The sequence below is a fragment of the Tupaia chinensis genome, unplaced genomic scaffold, assembly GCF_000334495.1.
Source record: "Tupaia chinensis unplaced genomic scaffold, TupChi_1.0 Scaffold000226_1, whole genome shotgun sequence".
Taxonomy (NCBI): Eukaryota; Metazoa; Chordata; class Mammalia; order Scandentia; family Tupaiidae; genus Tupaia; species Tupaia belangeri.
Genome location: NW_006159701.1, coordinates 1,755,524 through 1,764,754, shown reverse-complemented (window position 1 = coordinate 1,764,754; position 9,231 = coordinate 1,755,524). Strand labels below are relative to the sequence as shown.

At 46.6% G+C, this 9,231-nt stretch overlaps 1 protein-coding gene across 1 annotated transcript in view; it reads left to right on the top strand.

Moving 5' to 3' along the window:
- The first annotated feature begins 7,157 nt into the window (after nucleotides 1–7,157).
- TFIP11 (tuftelin interacting protein 11) overlaps nucleotides 7,158–9,231 on the top strand; it is a 21,382-nt gene continuing 19,308 nt past the window's right edge. The window contains 1 exon segment of the mRNA XM_006147870.3: nucleotides 7,158–7,257. The gene's annotated coding sequence lies outside the window, so the exon portion shown is untranslated.

Sequence of the window (9,231 nt, the reverse complement as noted above, 5' to 3'; positions counted from 1 at the left end):
GGGGGGGGCGGCTCCGCAGTGGCTCTCATGAGCCGTGGAACCTCCAGTGGGGCTGCTTTGAGGGCTCATCAGGTGGCGATGGAAGAGCAAGGGAAGGCATTGGTGGAGCTAGCTTGGATGGGGGCTTTGGAGGTGGCAGCTTCAGTGGAGGCAGCCTTGGAGGAGGCTTTGGTGAAGGATTTGGAGGAGATGGTGAACTTCTCTTCGGAAATGGAAAGATAACCATTCAGAGCTGGAAAGAACACTTGGCTTCCAGAGGTCAGGCTCTGGAGCTGGTTTAGCTCTGGAGGCAGGTCCTACAGCCCAGAAGCCCAGTCTTCAGATAACAAACACAAGTGGCTTCTCTGATGGTGCCTCACCCCTGTCCCAAGTACCAGGTTCTTCTGCCGCATTTTCTCCCAGTCGAGGTTTTGTATGCCTGCTCAGCTGATCGGAGCTGGGTTCTCTCACTGGGCTGGAAACCTCACGAAGAATAGGAACCATTCTTTCCCATGGCCACCTTCAGCCCCACGTCTGCCTCGCCCAGCATTTCCTGGGTTGTGATAGCTGCCAGCTTCAGAGCTTCCCCCAGGAAATCTCGCCTCCTGGTCTCCAAGTGCTCTTTGCTGTGTTGTTCCCTTCTGGCTGAACAGGCTCACGGTGCCAGATTAAATGGAGCAGTTGAAGGCTACATTTGACTTTCAGATAAAACAATGAATAACTTTTTAGTACTTTGCAATATTGCATTAGATACGTATACTAAGATACTATTTTATATGAAATTGAAATTTCACTGGCATTGTGTGTGTGTGTGTGTGTGTTTCGTTTCCTAAGGCAGGGTCTCACCCCGTAGTGCTCCCTCCTCCTCAACCTCCTTGACGGGACTATAGGTGTGCACTACCACACCCAGGTTTGTAGATAGGGTCTCGCGATGTTGCCCAGGCCAACCTCAATTTTTTTAAGCATTATTTATTTTATTTTATTGATTATCATTTAAAATTTTTGTTGTAGGGCAGGCTAGCAGATGGTGTAGCGATTATGTTGCTGTACTCCCATGTGGGCAACCACGGTTTGAGTTCTGGACCTAGTGGCTTGAAAATCATGCTGGTACATGTGCGTGTGTGCCCAAAATTCCAGGAGAACTGAGATGGGATTACGGCATGGCCATCCGTCCTGGGGGGTGATTTTTCACTTTCCCTCTCACTGTCTCTGTCTCTGTCTATCTCTCTCTCTGGCAACCGCATGTGCCCTAAGCCAAAAAACCTCTTAAAAAATTTGCTGTAGGGTATGCATGCTCACCAGAGACAGAGAGATAGAGAGAGAGTGAGAAAGCAAGCTGCCAGGTCCGGGACTCAAACTACGGCTGGCCATGTAGGAGTCCAGCACCTTATCTACTGTGCCACCTGCTGGCTACACAGCCTCAAGTTTGTAATCCTGCAGCTTCAGACTCCTAAAGACACTGGGATGACAGGCACGTGCCATAGTGCCCAATCTTTAGGTTAAATCAAGCCAGGGCCTCCCAATGTGGCGCCAGCCTACAGTGCGTGGGTCTTATCAGCATGTGTCATTAATGCTGGGCCCATTTTATTTGCTAAATCCGGCAATCCTGAATAGAGCAGACTGTGTGGCCAGTAAGACGATGCAGAAACTGGCTAGATCCATCGCTTAGCGATCGAGTGAGCCAGATCCCACATGACTGACCACAATTTGAATTCCAGGGCCCCCGCAGCTTGCAAAACATGCCAGGGACACGTGCCTGTGTGCCCCAAATCCTGACATGGAGAAATGGAGAAGGGATTGTGGCATGACCAGGTCCCATTGAAGGGCGATCTCTCCCTCTCTCGTGAGCATATGCACACTCTGGCCATTAAAAAAAGAAAAAAAAGAAAAAAAAAAAGATTACAGAAATGACAGCTGTGTGACTTGTAAGACCAGGTCACGATAGACCTTATAGATTCTGCCTTGCTTTCTCTCTCGGTTCACTCATTCTGAAGGCAGCCAGCCACAACATGACACTCAGCGAGCCCTAGGTAGAGGTTCACATGGCAAGAATCAGAGACCTTGCAACCAGCACCAGCTTGCAGCTGTGAGAGAAGCACCTTGAAAGGTGATTATCCAGCCCCGATCCAGCCTTCAGAGGACTGCAACCCCAGCAGAAACCCTGAGTCAGAACCACCCAGCTAAACTTGCACTCTTGAATTCCTACTCAAAGAAATTGTGCAAGATATTGTTTAGTGTTGTTTCAAACCACTAAGTTGGAGGTAACTATTACACTGTAATAGATAACCTAGGTATTCACTGAATATTTGTTAATCAGCAAGTGAATGAGTGAATGATGACTGCGGTTTCTCATCTCACCTGTGGGCTTTGAGGATGCTTGCTCTACTGCTAATGTCCCAGGTTATGGAACCTTATGTCCCAGCTTTCTATATAAGGACAGAAGCCATCTGTAAGAAACATTTAGAGGGAAATCAAATTTGCTAATCTCAACTTATCTGGATTTTCAATTCTGCCAAGTGCAGGATACCATATATATTTTTGTGACAAAATTTAAAATAAGAATAAGCCATGTGCAACGGTATAATGTCACTGTCCTAGAAAAAAATACATGTGCTAGACTTTAAATATATCGGCTCTGAAATGCCACTTATGGATTGTCTCTATGGTACCAACCTATTTAAAGTTGTGGCTGAGCAAAGATATTTCCTCCCAAATTTTTCAGAGGCAATATAGAAGCTACTGTGGGGCACAGGCCATATGAGGGAGTGGGTAGGGATGTGGATTCTGGGTTAGTAATGAAAAGTACTTCTTAGAAGGGGGGGGACTGGAGCTGCCCCCATGGCCTAGTGGTGATGGCAGTTCAGATCCTGGCCCAACTTAAAAAACATGCCAGGTGCATGTGCACGTGCATGCATGCCCCAATTCCAATAGGATAGAGAACTGGAGAAAGGACTATGTTGTGACCATGCCCCATTGGCGGGTCTCTCTCCCCATCTCTCTCTGGAGAGCACATGGCCCTCTGGCAAATTAAAAACAACAAAAAAAGAAGGTTGAAGTATTGAAGAAACGATAAATGCAGAGGGCTTGGCTGTGTGATCTCGAACACACAGGAATCACTCTATTAGGATTAACTCAAGTAAGCAGAAATGACGTGGAGCCCTGTGGATGGGTTAGCGAAAGAAGCAACAACCTGAAAGTCTGAACTCCTGGGTTCTAGGCCTGGCTCTGCTTTGAAACTCCCTGTGTGGCACCAGCATTTCCCTCTGCCAGGGCCTTGCCCATCCCCTCATCTCTGAAAGGAGATAAGGACGGGTGAGTCAGAGGCCCCTGCCAGACTCCTGCCGAGAAGCACTGTTGCTTGGCAACCCTTTAAGGATGGCCACAGGTCTGAGCATCTCATTGGGAATCTAGACACAGATCTGGATGTCCTCAAGACCCGAAACAAGGGTTTTTCTAGGAAGTGATGGTTGATCAGGATACATTTAAGACCCTGAAACTAAACTTCTGGCTTTCTTCTCTCCTTGCATTTCCAAAGGATGGGCATTTAAGTCCAGAAATTATGAAGAATCACTGATCTTTGAGGCTGAATGGCCTCCAATGGAGAGGTATGAATTGGGATTTTTAAGTGAAAAGTACCACAACCATCTACTAAGCTCTTACTCTGCCAGGAGCTTTAATGTATCAATTAGCTCTTTCTGTTGTTCTGGAAACAATCCTTTTCCAGAACAGTACTGTCATTATTCTCAACTTGCAAATGGGAAAACTGGGATACAGGGAGATGAAGGGACCTGCCTAAGGTCCTACATCTGGGATGCACCAAAGTGGAGATTTGAATCCTTGAAGTCTTTACTCCAGAATCTTCATTAAAAAAAAAAAGTCACAATAAAGCGCTAAGTACATAGAAACATATTTTCCCCTTAATCTTTTGAGATTAAGTTGCCCATCTGATGTTCTATCATCCTTAAACACTTTAGTATTTCAAACAAACAAGACGATTCTCTGATAAAACCAACAGAAAGGCATTAATATCAAGAAAGTAATATTGCCACATCGCTACTGGGAAATCCTAGATCCCATTTAAATTTTTCCAGTTGTCCTGATAGCTTTCCTTACAGCAAAATGATCCAGTTCCAGATCATGTTGCCTTCAGATGGTGTGTCTCTTTGGCCCCCTTCAGTCTGACACAGTTCCAGGGTCTTTCTTGGACTTTCATGACCTTGGCACTTTTTTTTTTTCCTAAAAGATTTATTTATTTATTAATTTCCATCTGTTGTTTTTAAATTTCTGACCACACAGAGACAGAAAGGAAAAACAAGAAAGCAAGCTACCAGATCTGGGACTCAAACTGTGGTTGGCTATGTGGGAATCCAGTGGCCTTTACCCCCATGCCACCTGCTGGCCCCCACTTTTTTTTTTTAATTATTTTATTTAACATTATTTATTTATTTATTTATTTATTTTAATTTGACCAGAGAGGGACAGAATGAGAGAGAGGGAAAGCAAGAAAGCAAGCCTCTAGGTCCAGGACTCGAACCATGGTCGGCTATTTGGGAGTCCAGTGGCCTTAATCACCATGCCACCTGTTGGCCTCTCCTTTTAAATTTTTTTTAAGAGAGATTTTTGCTATAAGGCATGTGCATTCACTGGAGAGACAGAGACAGAAAGAAAGTGAGAAATCAACTCTCAGGGGCAATGGCCACGCTGTGATTACTTCTCCATTCTCTTGGGATTTTGGGCATACATGCACACACACTCAGCGTGAGTTTCAAGCTGCCAGGACTTGAACCGTGGTCAGCTGTGTGGGAGTCCAGCAACGTAACCATTATGCCATCTGCTGGCCTGACATTGGCACTTTTGAGGACTATAGGCTAGTTGTTTTGCAGAATTCTTATTTGGATTTGTCTGATGTAACCTTATGTTTCAGGTTATGCATCTTTGGCAAGAACATTACAGGAGTGATGCTCAGTCTTCAGGGCATCCTATCACGTGGTACATGACTAGGGTTTGTCCAGTTCCCAACAATGCACACAATCTGATCACCTGATCAGAGCCTGCATTCTCGACCACCCCACAGTAGTCTACAAAGGTCCCCTTTCCAGATGCCACATAGTAAGAGCCACTTGGTGAAGCAAATCCACTAGCATCAGTCCCTCAAGATAAAAGTAACTACAGCTCCATAAAGTCGGTGGTAAGGCCATAAACCCAGCTAGAAAAGGTCATGCTTATATTTTTGGCTTTGGGCTGTAAACAGCTGTCTATACATTTTCAGGCCCAGACTCAAGACACTTATTCCCTCATTTTCCTCACTCTGATCCCTAGTGAACCTGAAGTCTGTTAGGTCCTCTCTCCCTGACCTTCTCCATGCTGAAACATTCTTTAGATTCTGAGTACATACTGTGTGTTAGGCACAGTGACTCTACATGTCACTGGAGATATGGAGACCGTTAAGTCACAATGCCCACTTCTAAGAACTTCCATTGAATTGGCTTCACATAGATTTCCATTTAATTTATAATTACTATGTAAGGGCAGACCCATGTCTTTTGACTTCAGTTCCAGTAATCTTTGTTCACTCTTGAGAACTGCCTCTTGGATCTTTTCATCACAGAAAAGAAAGTAAATATGTGCAAAAGGGACCAGCAGGTGGCACGGTGGTTAAGGCACTGGATTCCCCACGTGGCCAACCAGAGTTCAAGTCCCAGCCAGACCTGCCAGCTTGCTTTCTCACTTTCCCTCTTTCTCTCTGGTCAAGTAAAAAAAAAAAAATAATGAAGATGATGAATAGGGACCAGCAGTTAGCGTAATGGCTATGTCGCTGAACTCCCATGCAGCCAACCGTGGCTCGAGTCCTAGACTCGGTGTTCTAAAACTCATGCCAGGCGTGTATGCATGCAACCCCAAGATCCCGAGAGGAGCATGTAGGAGAAGGGATTGCGGCGTGGCCATCCCCCTTGGGGGATGATTTCTCGCTTTCTGTCTCTCTTTCTCTGTCTTTCTGGTGAACGCATGTGCCCTACAGCAAACACCTCTCAAAAAAAAAAAAAAGATGATGAATAAAACTAAATAATTCTTTTTAAAAAAGAAAATATGTGCAAAAATTAACAGCTAACACTTCCGCAGCACCAACTGTGTGCCAGATGCAGTTTTCATTGCCTTCAAATTTTATTTTATCGAATTTTCAACCATTTTGTAGAAGAGAAGACTTAGGCTTAGAGTGACTTATCCAAGGTCCACAGCTGGTAAATTTGCAGAACCGAGATTGGAACTCCAGGACCAGTGTGCCCTCAATGTCTACTCAGAGTTCCCAAAGCAGCATTAGCTCCCCTGAGAGGGCTGGTGGCTGCTTTGTTGTTCTTTTTATTTTTTTAAAGAGAGATTTTTGCAATAGAGCAAGTGTGATTGCCAAAGAGACAGAAAGCAAGAAATCACACCCTCCCCGCCCTCAAAAGAGATGACCATGCCATAATCCTTTCTCCTCCGTTCTTTCGGAATTTTGGGCACACATGCACACACGCCCGGCGTGTTTTAAGCGATGGGGTGCAGGACTAGAACTGTGGTCGACTAGTGGGAGTCCAGCGATATAACCATTACCCCATCTGCTGGTCCCTGTTTTGTTTATTGTATCCCCTGGTCCTAGCACAGAAGAGGCACTCAGTACCTTTTAAATTAGATCAGTGCAGGATTGGATATTATTTACTAGCCTACTGGAAAGGAAGAGAACAGAAATACTCGCTGGAGAGAATACTCTGGAACTTAATGTTTGCCCGTCCATTCCTTCACTCCCTGTCAAACTCCAGCATGAGGCAACTGCTCTGTGCCCACGGCAGTGCCTATGCTGACGGCCAAAGGCAGGGAGAAACGGCTGTGTCCCAGCCCACTGTGTCCGTGTTCCTCCCGACAACCCTTTGCGCTAGTCCTAAATCCTCACTTTACAGACCCTGATGGCAAAGGGTCTCCTTGGCCCCCAGTGGCTCGGCGACGACCACACTAACCATCACAGGCTGGGCGTCGCAGCACGAAGCAGGCGCCAGAAAATCGCTCCTCACCCATCCCGGACCCTGAACCTCCGGCTCTCCAGTCTGGTATCTCAGTCTGCCGCCTAAAGTCCAGTCCGCTCTGGCGTCTGTGACTACCATGGCAGCAAGTGCGTCATTTCCGCCGGCGGAGAGCGTCATTTCCGGTGCGCCATCTCGGCACATCCGGGTTCCGGCCGTCAGAGCGGTGCAAGTCCAGCGCGGGCCGCGGGGCTGTGTTAGGTGCGCGGGAGTCGCCGGAGAGGTAAGCCGGGCTGCAGAGTGGGACCGGGGCGAGGGAGGCCGCGGCAGGGGCTCGGGAGGGCGCGCTTCGGCCCAGCCTGCGCTGGACCCCGTCTCGCAGACAGCTCTGCCGACCCTCGGAGAGGGGCGGGCCCGGCCGGGGTCAGCAGGGAGTTAGTTGGTGCCTGCCCCTGGTTAGGAACCCTGGCCGGGTTAGGAACCCGAGCCTCCTTCGCGAAGCGGGAACAGCAGAGTGGGGAGAGCCCCGACTCCTGGCGTTCATGCCAGCAGGGTTCCAAATCACCTATCTTTTTTGAGCCTCATGTTTATGTTTTTGTCTGAAACCTGGAAACTGTTAGTGGGTCTACCTCTTGGAAGTGTTTTGATGCTGACATTAGATCATCTGTCTCAAGCATTCAGCCTGTATTTAGCACCTTCTGGGGGGCTCTATAACTCGCGGCTACTTTGAGATTGTTACCGTGTATCCAAAGGAGCAACGGTATTATTTAATATCATGTATCTGGGACTCCCCATCTCCTCTGAGAACATTTTCTTCCTATCCATTCCTGGAAGAGTTTGGGACAGCTGCACCCAATTAGTGGACCCAAACGCAGAGGAAGGAGGGAGAACTTTCTGACACAGCTGATTCGGGAGTTAACACCGCCTGTGGAAGTGGAACTCCCTTTAGGGAACTCCTTTCCCCTGCAGGCTGCTTACAGTGACTGGTACACAAGACGGTGACAATTGCTGTATGTTTTAATTAGATCAGTGAGTGAGTGAACATATATACCAACCTACTGGAAAGGAATGGGACCATTTCCTAGAGAGACTGCTTGTTTGTCCTTTCATTCTTGTATTCCCTATCAAACTGCTGTATAAGCCAACTGCTCTAGTTCGTGGCATGCTTATACTGAGAGCCAAAGATACAGGAGAAACAGTTTGACCTTTGTTCTTTGCACTTGAATGCTAGCAGTCACTGGCATTCGTTGAATATATTACTGTGTAGTACACCATGCTTGGTACTTGCATACATTTAATACTCTTAACAGTGAGTAAGTGATAGAGTTAGGATTTGAACTCAGGCTGTGATTATTAGTATGCTTGGTTTCACCCTTTGCTAAGTTCATGGCCTAATTCAATAACCGTAGTGTTTGTGAACCTAATCATGGGTCCATAGCAAAAGCTATTGTTTCTTGAGCACGTATTGTGAAACTTACCATCTTCTTCTTATTATTTAAATGTTTATTTATTTATCAACTTACTTGTGATTTTCAGGCCACCGGGTCAGAGACTTCAACCTTGGTTGGCCATGTGGGAGTCCAGTGCCACAACTACTATACCACCTGCCAGCCCCAAACTCATCATCTTTTTAAAGTGCCCTCTTAATCCTGCTTGCAAGCATTCTCTAAGGGCAGTATAGTACAGACAGGCCTCAGCTTATGGTGGTTGAATGTAGGATTTTTTTTTTTTTTGAGAGGTTTTTGCTATAGGGCACGTGTGGTCACCAGAGAGAGACAGACAGAAAGTGAGAAATCACCCCCCGGGGGCGGGGATGGCCATGCTGTGATCCCTTCTCCTCCATTCTCCTCTTGGGATCTTGGGCACACACGCACGCGTGCCCAGTGTGAGTTTAAGCCACCGGGTCTGGGACTTAAACCGTGGTCGACTACATGGGAGTCCAGCGACATAGCCTTTACGCCAACTGCTAATCCTGGATGTAGGATTTTTGACTTTATGGTGGTGCAGAAGTGATAGGCATTCAGTATGAACTGTCACCCTGTTGTAAATCAAGGAACTTCTGTATTAATGCATTTTCAGTTTACGATATTTTCAACTTACAGTAGGCTTAATTGGATATAACCCCATCATAAAGCAAGAAGCACCTGTAGTGAGCCCCAGTTTAAGACAGAGGCTGCCAGATCTCATCACCCTGCTGCCAAGAGGTCGGTACTCTGTTCCAATCCAGAGACGTCTGTCTCTTAAGGTGTTTTTTTTT